At 45.4% G+C, this 15,285-nt stretch overlaps 1 protein-coding gene across 1 annotated transcript in view; it reads right to left on the minus strand.

The window, feature by feature from the left end:
* Positions 1 to 15,285, minus strand: part of TTC39C (tetratricopeptide repeat domain 39C) — a 1,361,526-nt gene that overhangs the window by 167,282 nt on the left and 1,178,959 nt on the right. The window lies entirely within an intron of this gene.

A 15,285-nucleotide genomic window follows, 5' to 3' on the forward strand; every position in this document is an offset into this window, starting at 1 on the left:
AATGCAAACATAAAATTATTTAAAAATTTTAATTAGAAATAAAACAGCAGCAATAGTAAGTCCAGCTTTCATGGCCCAATCGCTAAGAAACTTCCTTTAGACTACAATGTAAAAATACAGTACAGTTGTGTTTATGTATACTTACCATAACAGCAGATCTTTAAAGAGTGGTCACTGTAACAATAAATCATAATGTTAGCATCTTATCAACTACACGCAGGGGAGACAAGGTGCACGGATTAAACCATAAATGTCATAGTCCAAAGAAGAGAGATCCAGCACCAGCAGAAGATCAAAAATTAAATACTTTTATTGTGGAAAACCCAAAAATCCATAAGCAGCAAAGCTTCAGAATCAGTGAACAATTGCATGACATCAAAAATAAAAGGTTATCTAATGCTCTATATAAACATACTTTGAATCACAAAACTGCGAAGTTCAAATTTACTATAATTGATAGAATTTAATGCAATAAATCATGTAAATCAGGATGGCATTCTATTTTAAACCAAAAGGAGTCAAGTTGGATTATTAGGCTAGGTGCATTATTTAATCCTGGCCTCAATGAGTTAAGCTAATTTGCTTGTAGCCAATCAATGTAAGACTGTAATTAATTTTATTGTCTTTATACCTATATAAGTATGTAGACCTGTCTCAAAACACTAATGCACTGAAGAAGGCTATTATTAAGCCGAAACTGGTTTGCTGCTTATGGATTTTTGGGTTTGCCACAATAAAAGTATTTAATTTTTGATCTTCTCCTGGTGCTGGATCTCTCTTCTTTGGACAAGGATCTTATCCACCTAATAATACAAAAAACACTATATTAAGAGCTTAGTCAGTAATACAACCAAAAAATTAGCATCCAAAGTTTTAATATACCACTTTTGTCTGTAAAGACTTCATCAGAAACTGTTAAAACACTTTAACTAAACACCTTATAAACACAAAATCAACCAATAAACAACTAAAAGTAACTATTCAATTCAAAACTAATTCACAAAATTTTGAAATGAAAAAATACATACACACACAAAATACATCCAGAGTACTGAACACTGTTGTAAAATAATTGCTTAAGTAAAAACAATAAACCTTTAGTCTGCTGTTTGTTTTTTTTTAATATTTTATTTTGCAAGATTCATTTCGCCCTGGACACCTATCTGCCTTTAATTTGATTTACCACTCTGCTTCTGTAACCTCTACTTTGTTTCTAAAATTACCTCCCCTTAAATCTAGTGAGACTGATTCCAACACAGAGAACAAAAACTTTTGTACGTTTTACATATGATAGAATGCTTATATAAACCATTCTTTTCATCTTTTGTTTTAACAGACTACTACTTTCAGCTTTTCCCGTTTAGGGGTCACCACAGCAAATCTGTTTTAACTGACTACTGACGATCCTTAATTCCCTTTTCTGGGCTTCTTGTTGTCATGACTTCATAAAAGGCATTACAGTCTGAGCAGATACTAATATAAACCAGGCCCATTGACTTACAAGTGAATCTTGCTGGGGCTATAATACTTTCTTTTATATGGTCTTGTAAAATGTATGGTCCTTCAGAAATGAACCTACATGCATACAACCCACATTTGTAGGTTCCTTTGTTTTTAGCTATCTCTGGTAGGGGAATTCAGGGCCGGTGTTAGCATTTTGGGGGCCCCCAGCAAATGTCAACTGGGGACCCCTAGGTACTTCTAAACTAAATATCACCCTGTCACTGCCACCTCTTCTAAACAACCTTTTAGTTTAAGCTGAAAAAATTTAGTAATAGTATGCACAGACAGACCTGTAGCTACTAATCTCTTATATTACAACATGCCTATGTACCACACTGTGTTGGCCCATCTCCCAAAGGGACATTCACAGTTACAGGTATTTAGTTGCAACAATCAATCATTACAACTCTGTGTACAGGGCTGGACTTAGGTGAAATGGTCCCTAGGAACTGCCTACTGTTTCAACCCCCCCCCTTGCCTTTGTTTTTCTTGCATACATTCACCACACCTTCACTGATGAAGACAGCACAGTAATAACCATTTAGGAAATAACTTAATTAAGCTAGTGCCCCCAGAAGCCATACGGGTTATAGAGTTACAGCATTTCCCAACCCTTTAATTCATTGGTGGACTAAACAAAATCATGTGTAAGAAAATAATTCCTGTCTTTTTTTTTTCTTTCAAGGAATAGATAGGTTTTGCCCAAGGCTTAATGCTCAAAGCTGACAAAATAGTAGCATACAATAAACTAACAAAACAAATGCTGTGAGGATACACAGGTCCTGTCTGGAAATACTGCACACCTCCCTCAACCTCCAAAAAACAAAGATGGTCACGATGGTCACTGTATATGCATCCCTCTGATGTTAGACTAAGAAGGATCACAGGAAGTTATTAGGCTATTGGCCCATAGGCTCTTAAAAGCATATCCCATGTTTAGACAAGTCAGCACCTGATGCCCCTATCCATCAGGGACATGGGTGGAATCCCAGGGATGTATTTTCTGTTTCCCATCCAGTTATCCAGGTTGCACTTAAAAAGGGGTGAAGAGGTACTCTGCTTGATGTGGAGAGGGAGTCTATTCCACAGACAGGGGAGTCTCTGGGACACAAATCTGTCCCACCAACAAGTCCTATTGATGTTACAGACCAGGTTGAGGCCGCACGTGAGGGTTACTTGAGTGCAGCTTGACTTGCAGATATGCAGCAGTCCCATCAAGGCAGGGTACAAGATCACCTTGTATTCCAGACAGAGATCACCTCTGAAGAGTCTGTATGAAACTGAGTAGAAGCATAGGGCTTTTAAGCTATCTGTGTATGGAAGATTTTTGAGGCCCTGGATTCTCCTGGTGAGGAACCTCTGTGGTCTCTCCAGCTGCTGAATGTGCTTTGCGAGGCAGATGCAGAACAGGGCGTTGTACTCAATAATGGGCCTTATAAGGGGAGAATACAGGGATGTTATGGCCTCCTTGTCCCTGGATGAGATACTCTTACTTATGAAATGGGCCATGTAGAAAGCTTTCCGTACAACAGAAGCAACATGATGGTCAAAAGTCAGGTTGCTATCAACCTGTGTGCCCAAATCCCTCATGACTGACTGTATGCTTAGGACATCGTTATTAATGTGCTAATTTGTGGGGATGTCACTTTTGCCAAAGGGGATGATGGTGGATTTTTTGGTATTCAAAGAAGTCAACCAAATTTAACAAACATGACCTCCCCCTGATGAAGCCAAACTGTGTGGGATCGACTGTTTGGAGGTTGCCAATGTTCTTGTTAATGAGGTCCATGATAATCCGTTCCATGGCCTTACCGATTAGATTAGTTAGGCTAATGGGTCTATAATTTCCTAGTTCAGTGGAGGCTCCACCTTTGTGCAAAGGGATGACAGTGGCTGTCCTCCACTCAGTTGGGACAAAGCCAGTACCTCAGGCTTTGGTTGAATAGGGCAACTAATGGTGCTGCAGGTCCCTCCCTGATTTCATGTAGGATGCAGCCTGGGATGTTATCCAGTCTCATGGAGGCTGTATTTTTTGCCTTTGAGAGAGCAGTTATGACCTGTTCTCTAGACATAAGGGGAAAGGGACAGGTACTGGGAATATCCTGATTTACTGATAGGGGAGACAAAGGGGTGAAGTTTTTGCTGAATCTGTCAGCCAGCAAGTTTGTGTTATCTATGGCATTTGTATATGCGGTGTCCTTGACCACCAGTTCTGAACAGATCTGGGTGCTTCCTTTGAGACTGCGGACATAATGTGAAGAAGGGCTTATGATTGTCTCTAGCTGATGTGGCCAATTTGGACTCGAGCTTTGGAGGATTTCACTAGTGCTCTTATTTGCTTGTTCAGGCTAAGGAAAGATTGCTTCCAATTGGGCATCTGTTCCTTCTTGGTCCTGAACAGCAATTTATTCCTTTTGTTATAGAGTTTATTTACTGCAGATGTCCACCAGACAGGTTTACTCTTCCTTGAGGAGGATGATTTAGTCCTGTCAGGTATTCCTGAGTCCATGTATCTAAATAAATGCTTGCATAGTGCTTTGGTATAGTTTTGGATACTGGTGCCAGTTCCTAAAGAGGGGGAGGGGACTGTGAACTTGTTTATACCATCCCTCAGGAGGCTGTAGTCGGCTTTGGAGAAGTTTTTTTGTTTGGCCCTAGTTATAGGGGAGCTCGGGTGAGATGGTGACTTTGAAAGTGACCACTTTATGGTCGGATCTTACCAGGGAGGATGATATTGCAGCGATGCTGCAGTGGTCACTCTTGTTGGTTAATACCAAGTCCAAGATATTATCACCTCTTGTAGGGGTATCAACTAGCTGTTCCAAAGCATTTGCATTGATAAAATTGAGGAATCTCTGGACATTTGTGTTCTGGCATGAGTAGTTTTCCAGTCTATGTTTGGGTAGTTAAAGTCACCCAGGATCAGGGTAAAGGGTTGAATCCTGATAGATATGAAGAGGTCCAGATAGGCAGATTGGGCATCTTGAGTCAGATTTGGGGACCAGTAGCTAGCTATCATTTGTATAGGGGTCTTGTCAATGGTTAACTGCACCTGGAGTATCTACTGTGTGCCATACTGTTTGACCAGCCTGTAGGTGTGTATGTCTTTAATATATATTAAAACTCCACCTCCTTTGACTTTACTGCCCACAGTTTGGGGTCTGAATGTATGACAGAATGAGTAACCAGGTAAGGCTGGGGTGCTCTCCGCAGCTTTAAACCAGGTTTCTGAGACTGTGCAGATGTCAGAATTTCCAGGGTTAAGAATGCTTGCAATGAGTGCAGTTTCATGTTTAGATTCCTAGCGTTTAGCAGCACGACCTTTAATTTGGGTTTTGTTGAAATTTTTATGTTGGTAGTTTTAACCTCATCACTTTTCCTAAAAAAGGCACTATGGGAGAGGCAAGAGCCTTTGCCAGAACCCTGAAGCCCAAGTGAGACAGATGCAGGCCATCTCTGGCAAAGCATTATGGTCTGTCGATCATATCTTCCCAGGTTGTCAGGTACTGGATCTCCCTGGAATGACAACAAAACTAAGAAACTAAGCCAATTGTTAAAGTCAATCATTTTTTTTTTTGTATTGAGGCATCATTCTGAGTGATGGCAGAATGCTGCTTAAGGCTAGGGACATACTCGTCTGGGACACATATTCAGCGAGTTCAATCATGTCTCTCTTCATACAGTCCAGGTAGGTACTTCTCAAGTCAGAGTCATAACAGTTGAGAGACTTGAGTGTGTATGTGATATGGTGGATTTTGGCCCCTGACAGAAACTATGATTTTCTCCTTATCCAGCCTGGTGAGAGGCACATTTGTGTGCCACACAATGGAGACTCCTATGACTAACATGTTGGTTTTATTGTTAAGCCTTAGTGGCTGTGCGACACGTGTCTGAACTATGCACGGAATGTGGTGTGAAGGGCTGTGCAGATTGCTTGTGTTTTTGCCTCGGAGGTCTCCTTTGTTTGGGTATGTTTTTGTTGAGGACCTCTGCAAATGTGGGGGTGTGTGCTGTGTAGATATGGGGGTGTTTGAAGTATAGTTATTCTGTTGACAACCTCCTCAGTGCCAGATATACTAGCTTGTGACAGAGAGAGAGAGCATAGACTCTAGGTTCCTTATGTAATTGCATCTCTCCCTACTTGTGTTCCTAGGTAGCAGCAGTAGATGGAGATGGTTGTCTGTGTACATAAGGCAGTTGCTACACTGTCTCAGGATGCCCACATCAACCAGACTGCCAGGAAAAACTGTGGGAAATTGTCCATCCATATTTGTCAGAATCTGAGGGAGAAAGGCCAGGGAGAGCTAAGGGGTAGGCCTACAGCCCAAGTGCTTAAACCAAAACTAAGAGGCTTAGAATAACACAATTTAAACAGGCTATAAACAAGCAGTAATAAATGCAACAGAAAAGATGGAATTGAACACTTTAGAGAACAAGCAGCAGCAAGTAGCAGAAAAAGCCAGATGAAGTAATAGAGTAGGAGGAGGAAACACAAATACAGTAAAAGCAGCTGAATAAAGTTTTTTTGTTTGTAAAGTAGAAAGGGAGTGAGGAGGAACAGAAGATAATTCAAGGTTAAGGAATAAGAAGTTATGTACTCACCATAACGTTCCATCTGAGTAGGTAGCTTCATTTGTCTGCAACCTGTGGGTCTTGGATCCGATATCGGATCCGAGCCAGCAACTTGTTTCAAGCTAATGGATCCGAGCTCCTAGCTCCTCCCCTCACCCATAATCCCCTGCTAACCCTCCATGACCTCAGATCGAGTTTGCCCCTCAATATATACCCAAAAAATGGGTATCCAACTAAAAATAGATCCGAAGAAGGCCAGGGGGAAGGAGGGGGGATGGTTGCAGACAAATGAAGCTACCTACTCAGATGGAACGTTATGGTGAGTACATAACTTCTTAATCTGAAGTAGGGAGTTCATTTGTCAGCAACCTGTGGGACAGAGTCCCCAGCTACCTGCACCTTGGGTGGCCATCATGGAAGGATATTGCTTAGCACCGCAGAGACAAAGGATGCTCTCCCTCTAGAAATCACGTCCAGTTTGTAGTGGTTAATAAAGGTATGAGATGAGGCCCAAGTGGCTGCCGAACAAATATCATCCAATGGAACTCTAGACTTGAAGGCCGCAGAAGTAGAGATGGAACGAGTGGAATGTGCACGAACTCCTTCCGGTGCGGGTCTCCCAGAGACTTGATACGCCAATAGGATACATTGAGAAATCCAGCGTGATAAAGATACTTTTGAAATTGCTTTCCCCAAATTAAATTTGGAAAAGGAAACGAACAGCTGGTCGGATTGTCTATAACCAGCTGTTCTATGAGTATAAAAGCGAAGCTGCCTATGAACATCTAATGAGTGCAGCTTGTACTCTCCCTTATTCTGATATTTAGGGAAGAAAACCGGTAAATTTATGGATTGATTTATGTTGGTTTCCGATGCTATCTTGGGAAGAAAAGAAGGATTGATCCTGAGGTACACTCTGTCTGGGTGAAAGATCAAATAAGGAGGCTTCACAAAAAGAGCTTGAAGCTCTGAAACTCTTTTTGCTGAAGAGATGGCTACAAGGAATGCTGTTTTCCAAGACAAGAATTTGAGATTTACTGAAGCAGCGGGTTCAAAAGGTGGTGCAGTCAAGGCTTGAAGAACTAGTGAAAGATCCCATGGTGGTACGGCTTCTTTTATAGGGGGTCTAAGTAAGAAGGTGCCCTTGAGAAAGGTTTTACACAACTTGGCTGACATCAAAGGCCCTGCATCATGTCCCACATGGTAATGTGATATGGCTGCCAATTGCACTTTGACAGTTGAACAACTAGCGCCTTCCTGAAAGAGTTCGGTTAGGAAGTCTAATATGGACGGAAGAGGAGCCGTAAAGGGATCTAGATCATGATGCTCTGCCCAGATGGAGAAACGTTTCCATTTACTGCTGTGCACTTTCCTGGTGGAGGGCTTATGCGCTGCCACAAGGATGGCTTTGACTGGTGAAGAGATACCGGGAGTCCTAACTAGGAGTGGAACTGGAGCAACCAAGCTGTCAGTTTCAGGTTGTCCAGGTTTGGGGTCGGTAAGTTCGACGGATGGGAGATGAGATCCGGACTGGGATCTAGAATCCAAGGAGGATTCACAAGGTGAGACCACAGGTAAGGGAACCAAATTTGCCGAGGCCAGAATGGGGCAATGAGGATCATCCTGCTCCCCAACCGTGAGGCTTTCTGTAAGAGTTGTAGCATCAGGGGTAGAGGAGGATAGGCATAAAGTAGACCGGGTGGCCAAGCATGCACCAGAGCGTCTCTTGGAGTTTCCCCTGGAGGGGGGATTAGAGCGAAGAAATTGCCGCATTTGGTGTTTGATGGAGACGCAAAAAGATCGCAGCAGGGTTGCCCCCATATTGCGAATATCTGCTTCGCTACTAGTGGATTGAGAGACCACTCATACGGGGTAAGAAGGGTGCGACTGAGTTTGACCGCTAGGATGTTGGTCCATCCCGGAATGTGCGTTGCAATCAGAAAGCAGTTGGTGGAGATCGCCCATTCCCACACTCTCATGGCTTTGCGGCATAGAGGGTAAGATCTGGTTCCCCCCTGTTTGTTGATGTACCAGACAACCAACATGTTGTCCGACTGAATTGCAATCGTTCCTATGGGGAGGAGATCCTGAAGTGCTTGCAACGCGAACAGCACCACTCTCATCTCCAGAACGTTAACATGCAGGGAGGTCTCTGTGTCGTTCCACGTGCCTTGGACCGTCCTGCCTGAATAATGCCCCCCCCCCACCCGAGGCGGGAGGCGTCCGTGGTCATCGTGGCGAGAGGGGAAGAGGTGCAGAAGGGACGGCCCGTATGGAGGTCCGAGGCTTGGAGCCACCATAATAGAGCCTTCCTGCAAGCCTTGCTGATAGTAATGGGGTGGTGAAGAGGAAGGGATAGAAAAGACCATTGCACTAGAAGTGTCCATTGCAGTACCCGCATGTTTAGATGGGTGCATGGAAGGAGCGTAATCGCTGCCGCCATGGAGCCTAGTGCCCTCAGGACCAATTCCGCTGGTGCAGTCTCTGATTGGAGGATAGCCCGCACAAGGAGTTGCAAATTCCGGATTCTCTTGTAAGTTAGAAGGGCTCGTAGCTCTCTGGTGTCTATTCTGGCTCCTATGAATTCTATGACTTGTGTTGAGGCCAGAAGGGAATTGTCAGCATTGATAGTGATGCCTAACTGTGGGGCTAGGCAGAGAAAGAAGTCTCTGGCTGAGCAAAATAGATGCCTTGTTGGGGTGGTCAGGAGCCAGTCGTCCAGGTACGGAAAGGCCTGTATTCCCTGGAGTCTCAGGTGGGCCGCAATCACTGCTAATACCTTGGTGAACACCCTGGGGGCTGTGGTGAGGCCAAAGGGAAGGACCCTGAACTGGTAGTGACTGGCTCCCAGCCAGAAGCGGAGGAACCTCCTGGATCGTCTGTCCATTAGAATGTGGTAGTATGCATCCTTGAGGTCTATAGAGCACATCCAATTGTTCTCCCTTAGAAGGAGAAGGGGAAGAATAGATTGAAGAGTGACCATTCAGAATTTTCCTTGGTTACTGACAGGTTCAAGCGGGAAAGGTCTAGGATCGGTCTCAAGTCCCCCGTCTTTTTTGGCACCAAAAAGAACCTGGAGTAGAACCCTAATCCGAGCTGGTCTTGGGGGACGGGCTGGATGGCTCTTTTTCTTAGCAGTTGCTGAATTTCTGCGGCTGCGGCCTCCCTCTGATCGAGTGGTACATCGAGGAGGTTTTTGAATTTGAGGACATGGAGTAATGGTATTTTGTACCCTCTGGATATAATGCGAAGCACCCAGCAGTCTGCCATGATGGACTCCCATGCCACTAGGTGCTCTGAGAAGCACCCCCCGACTGCCTCCAGAGTGGAGCAGCCGGGCAACCCTTCAGGGCTGCTGCGCGGGCCGTTCAGAGAAAGGTTCTCTGGACCCAAAGTTTCTCGGAGCCCCTCTGCCCCTGGGGCGGCGTCCTCCCTGTCCTCCTCTGCCACGGAAGGACTGGTTGTCCGGAGCGGGTTGGGAATGTTGTGATTTCCTGAACCACATCTTCTTCTGACCCTTTTGGTTCTTCAAAAAGGACCGCTGGGGAGCAGAGAAGCGGACTCCGACGGCAGACAACGTCTTCCAGTCTTTCTCGCTCTGGACAAGTGTCTCATGAACCGTTTTGCCAAAAAGGGCAGAACCATCGAAAGGGGCGTTCGCAAAAGATGCTTTAAAAGGCGCCGCAAAGTCACAATGACGGAGCCAGGCCTGACGTCTCATGACTAGGCCTGCTCCACTAGCCCTAGTGGCTCCCTCTGTGGCGTGGGACAATAGCCGCATAGAGGTATTTGAAATTGATCTCAGAGTGGCCATTCGGGTGGAATACAATTGTTTGTCATCCGCCGACATGGACTCGGGAGGGGAGGCAGCGTATTCTTTGATAAGATCCCGCTGCATCCTGATGACATGTGCCATATAGTTCAGAGACCTTACCAAGAAGGTCGCTGAACTAAAAACTCCCTTCCCTAAGTGGTCCATCGAGCGAGACTCCTTGCTCGGTGGATGGACTGAGGGACTCTCCTCAGCCAATTCCCTCTTTGTGGCTGGCGCCGTCAACATGGCATCTACGGGGGGGCCCTTACTCCAGTGTGATCGGTCTGAGGGGGGGCTAAGTATTCTATCCGGGCGTTTTGGTATTGGCTCCACGGTGTCCGGATCCTTCCATGCCCTGGTGGTAATGAGGTCCACCAAGGGGTCTGCCGGAGGGGACACCCAAGAGGTAGACGGGCCTGCTTCGAATGCCTCCAAAAACACGGACTCGTCGGAGGAAGACTCGGGGGCAGACCACCCACCTCTGATCCTCAGCATCTCCATGATGTCTCCAAAGGAGACATCCTCAGGGGGTGATCTTGGGAGCCTTCCCCTTCCTCCAAGTCCGTGTCCTCAGTTAAGGACTCAGGGGAGTCCACGTGCCTCCTCTTGCACTTATGCTTGCGGGGCACTTCCTCGGGGGGGCTGTCCGAGGAGGCCTCGCCAGCTACATCCTGTTCCAATGGAACCTTCTGGGACATTGAAGCAGGCTGTCCCTTTGGCCGGGTGATGGAAGCCTGGCCCAGCAGAGAGGGAGTGCAGGGAGGAGCCGAGACAAGGACGGGGGGTCCAGATGCTCTCAACAGAGCCCTCTCCACAACATCGAAAGCCGAGGGGGAACCACTCTCTCTTGGATCTGAAAGTAGGTTCCCACTCGGATCCGATGAAGGGATCGGAACCAGCGCCAAGACCATTGGATCCGAAGGACCAGTGCGCTACGACCTGGACGGAGCCGAAGGCACACTGAATCCGTCAGATCCGAAGCACGGGCCTCAGCTCCGAGAGGTCGGACCCGACAGGCTCGAGGGCAGGGTCGGATCCGAAGTACCAAGTACTGTTGGCGCCGACCCACCCCCGGCTCCAACGCTGCTCGGCTCCGAACGCTCCGAACCCGGGTAGCGGGTCGGAGAAGGAGTAATGGGATGGAAAAAAGGTATCGAGCTCCCCCCCGAAGGGGGGGGGGAGGCAAGAGCGCTCCCATCTGCAGCTGGGCCTGGATGAACCTTCGCATCATCCGGTCCAAGTCTGCATCGGACATACTAAAGGTCGATCTCGAGGAGGTCACCGAGGCAGGCCTGGAATGCCACCTCGATGACCTCGATGGAGATCGGGCCTCCTCCTTCTCGGGCCCTGGGGAGAAACAAGGGGATCGGAGCCAAGGAGGAGGAGACCTAGGAGCAGTGGAGGGAAAAGCCCGCTTAGCTGGCGGGGCCGAAACGGAGGTCTCGGCCTGCCGCTTGTGGTGCTTCTCCCTCAGTTTCTCCCTCCTGGTCTCCCTGTCCTCCGACACTTTAGCGGGACTTTGAGTCCCGGACGGAGGAAGGGGGGGCAGGAATGGCAGCAACCACAGCCTGTGGTGGAGCCACGGGAGCAGCGGAGGCCGGAGCCGAGTCCGGGGGTAAAAGTCCCGCCAAGACCAGCTTCGACTTCCGCTCTTTCAGTGCCCTGGGGTTGAACGCTGCACAAATGGTACAGCCTGAGGTGAGGTGTTCAACCCCAAGGCACTGACCGAGTGTGGCCATCAGCCGGGGAGAGCTTATGGCCACACTCGGTACATTTAGAAAAAATGGCTTTTGGGGCCTCAGCCATACTTAAAGAAAAGTAATGTAACACACACACACAGGCCCCAAAACACAACACACACACTCTAACAACCAGTGAAGGGAGGGAAAACTACTTAAAAGAAAATATATTACTCTAAAGGGTACCTAACACTTACACACAGAAAATTTTGAGAAAATTTAAGAAAGTTGACAGAAAACTAACAACTTAACTGCCAAGACTAGATGAGCTCGCAAGAATCCAGCTATCCACCAGCGCGGCAAACTAGATCTGAGGTCATGGAGGGTTAGCAGGGGATTATGGGTGAGGGGAGGAGCTAGGAGCCCGGATCCATTAGCTTGAAACAAGTTGCTGGCTCGGATCCGATATCGGATCCAAGACCCACAGGTTGCTGACAAATGAACTCCCTACTTCAGATCTAAGGGTTTTGGCCTTCCCAAATGAACTTTGAATTAGGCTGAATGAGCTAATGAGGTGGGAATGGGAGTAGTGTCCCAGATCAAATTTACAGTAGGGGCAGGCAACAGCAAAAGCCACCAACTTTAAGAACACAACAGCAGTTAGGGTGAGGGTGGGAGAAAAAAATTCAACCAGAGGTGAGCAAATATATAAATGCACACAGAAAATTAAATAATTCAGTCAAGCAAATAAATAAAAGTGTAATACTGTTAAAATAAATAAAACCAGTGCAGCACTGTTAAGCAAATAAATAAAAACAGTGCAGTACTGATAAGAAACGTTAAACAGTTAGATAAAGTGCAAAAAATATACTTGTGTCAGCTCTGTAATTGCAGACTGTTTAAGAAACACTCTCAGTCAGGCACAATGGAGCTTCTAGCATGATAAGCCAAAAGTAGAAGTTCAAATTGCTATGTATTTCAACTGACTGCTGGCATACGTATACCTAGTATGGATCCTCACTCTTCACACCAACCCCAAAAGCAGCAGCCTTCTCTATACATGCTTGATGTATGATTGTGAGGAAAGTGAAAAAAATAGTGATTAGAGTAAACTACTCTACTTCGTTGCTCCTAGACAGCTCACTGCCTCTATGCAAGCTATAGTAACTTTCTTTGCACACCTCTGAGGTCTGTGAGAAAAGTAAAATAAATAATTTCTTCACTGTCCCCATTTCAAACACAAGCTACAATGACTTCTTGTGTACACCTCTAAGGTTTGACAGATGAAAATTAAAGAAACAATAACCACACAATTGAAAGCCCCCCCCCCCCCAAGTATACAACTTTCTGTACATACACACATCTTAGCAGGGCTGGTTTTAGAATGGGTGCGTTTGATACAGGCTATTATCAGCTTTATCCTAACAGGGCATATCACAACACTGTGCAGGATAAAGACTGTAATCAGAAAATTAATACATTTTTTCCTCCTCATATTTGCATAACTAACAAATGCTTTTGTGGGGCCCCCACACACTCAAGGATGATTAAGGGGGGGGGGCCCTGTATCCATTTATACATTCTGGGGAGTGGGAGCTACCAGACTCACAGAGTGTTTGTTCTGTGATATATTTTATGCTTTACTTTTGAAATATAATGACTTTGTTAGCCGTTTTTTTGTACTGATACAGAGAAAAATGATGAGTGTGTCCCGGCACTATTTGTTGTGTGATAGATAAAACCTATGATATTTTTCTGCACACAAAGATAGAGGGCAGGATTAACGAAACCTCCGTGTAAGAGTTAATATGTCTTACATGGAGGCTGCAGTCTAACGGTATGATGTCAGCATGCCATGCATATTCATGAGGGCATGCTGAATCACACCCTAGGCTAACACGGTCCGTGTAGGACAGTAGGGGGCGTGTCTGAATGCCGAGTTCTGCAAAGGGACACGCCTCCAGTAGAGTCAGAGTCCTGAAAGTAAACTCCCACGAGCGAAATGTCAAGGAACACAACACCACACATGCCCCCACAGACTATAAACCCAACTGTAATGTAAAATGTAAAAATAGCAATTTAATTTTTTTTTTTATAATTTCCAAAATGTTTGCCCGTAGTTGCGCTCGTTTGCATGAATATGCTCTCTGCTCAGTCACTGAAAAGCATATAAGATCTAAATATGCAAATTAAGCCAAGTAGCAATAGCGTAGCGGTAGAGACGTTGGCCAAAGAGGAGGTAGTCACGGTTCGAACCCCCATAACATCATTTTCATATATATATATATATATATATATATATATATATATATATATATATATATAAATAAAACTATAATTTAAAATGTAATGAAATGGGCCATGTATTTTGAAGAAATCCGACACAAGAAAATATAAAAAAATTGTATAAGTGCCCATAGCTGAGCAAGGCTTTACAAATCTGAATATGAGTGCCCATAGGAGAGCAGTGGTCTAACAAGCGTAATATGACTGCCCGCAGGTGAGCAGTGGTTTAACAGGTGTAATATGAATGCCCGGAGTTGAGCACCACTTTATCACGCTTAAAATGAGTGCCCATAGCTGAGCAACACTTCTCACAATGTAATATGTGTGCTCATAGCCAAATAACGCGTTACCCAGCATAGGCCATTTGTGTGGAGCTGCGCAGCGCGCCAACCGGCTTACTGGCAGGCAACGTTGAGCAAGCTGTATCAAAACCGCCTTTACACAGACACACCTCCTACCCTGTCTAGACAGTAGTAAAAACAAAAAAAACAATGCCCAGGCTCAAACCCAGGATACTGTGCACCATAGTCAAAGTACTGAACCACTAAGCCATGACAGTTGTACTGAGAAATGCAGTATTAGCATATATATAGGAATGAATGGAAATAGAAGCATGACAAAGCAGGTTTTCTTAAGCTGATAAATATCCAAAATGGCCAATCACTGATAAGTGCTGGAAAACGAACATATATAAGCCCCATAGGCGGGAATACACAGCATAACTGATTGTGGTATCCATCTGCAGTGAGGATGGCAAGTGCAGAAGAGGGAAGTCGCTTTAGAGCACAGAGGTGGGGTGTTGAGGAGTCCAAATATATGGTTTGGCTCCTATTCCACGATCATGAGGCTCAACTTATGCAGGGCCAGGTTCCCTGGGGTGCATACAAGGCAGAGGCGTGGCACTGGTTGGCACATGATCTCACCAGTGCCACAGGCATACCAAGGACTGGTGAACAGGTCCATCACCACCATGCGGACCTGAAGAGACGTAAGCAGGACCAACTGAACCGTTGGATACAGGAGGCCCGGCAAATGCCCAATGCCCCACTATTGAGTAAGTATCCATGTAATTAAGTATGTAAGAAATTATCCTAGTCTATATTATGGAGATGTATGTTCCAATAGTACTTCATTTATATTACAGCTGCAGGTGTCCGTTCCATAAATCAGCGAGCCTATGCTGATAGGCTGCTGAGGTTGCGCCACAAGGCAGGTTAGTAATTATTTTGCTGGAATTGTTATAGAATATAAGTGAGACAGCTTGTAAAAGAGTTCAGTGTTGTTACATATTAATAAAGTTCAAATAAGCCTAGAAAAAAGATTCTGCTAGTACTGTACAATTAGATAAGTGATGCAGTCTGTAATCCAGAAATAAACATTAAACAAGTCTGAAATAGAGTTTCCACCTGTATTGTAATATCAGATAACTGC

The sequence above is a fragment of the Protopterus annectens genome, chromosome 3.part0 (genome assembly GCF_019279795.1).
Source record: "Protopterus annectens isolate FY-2018-M chromosome 3.part0, PAN1.0, whole genome shotgun sequence".
NCBI classification, from domain to species: domain Eukaryota; kingdom Metazoa; phylum Chordata; order Ceratodontiformes; family Protopteridae; genus Protopterus; species Protopterus annectens.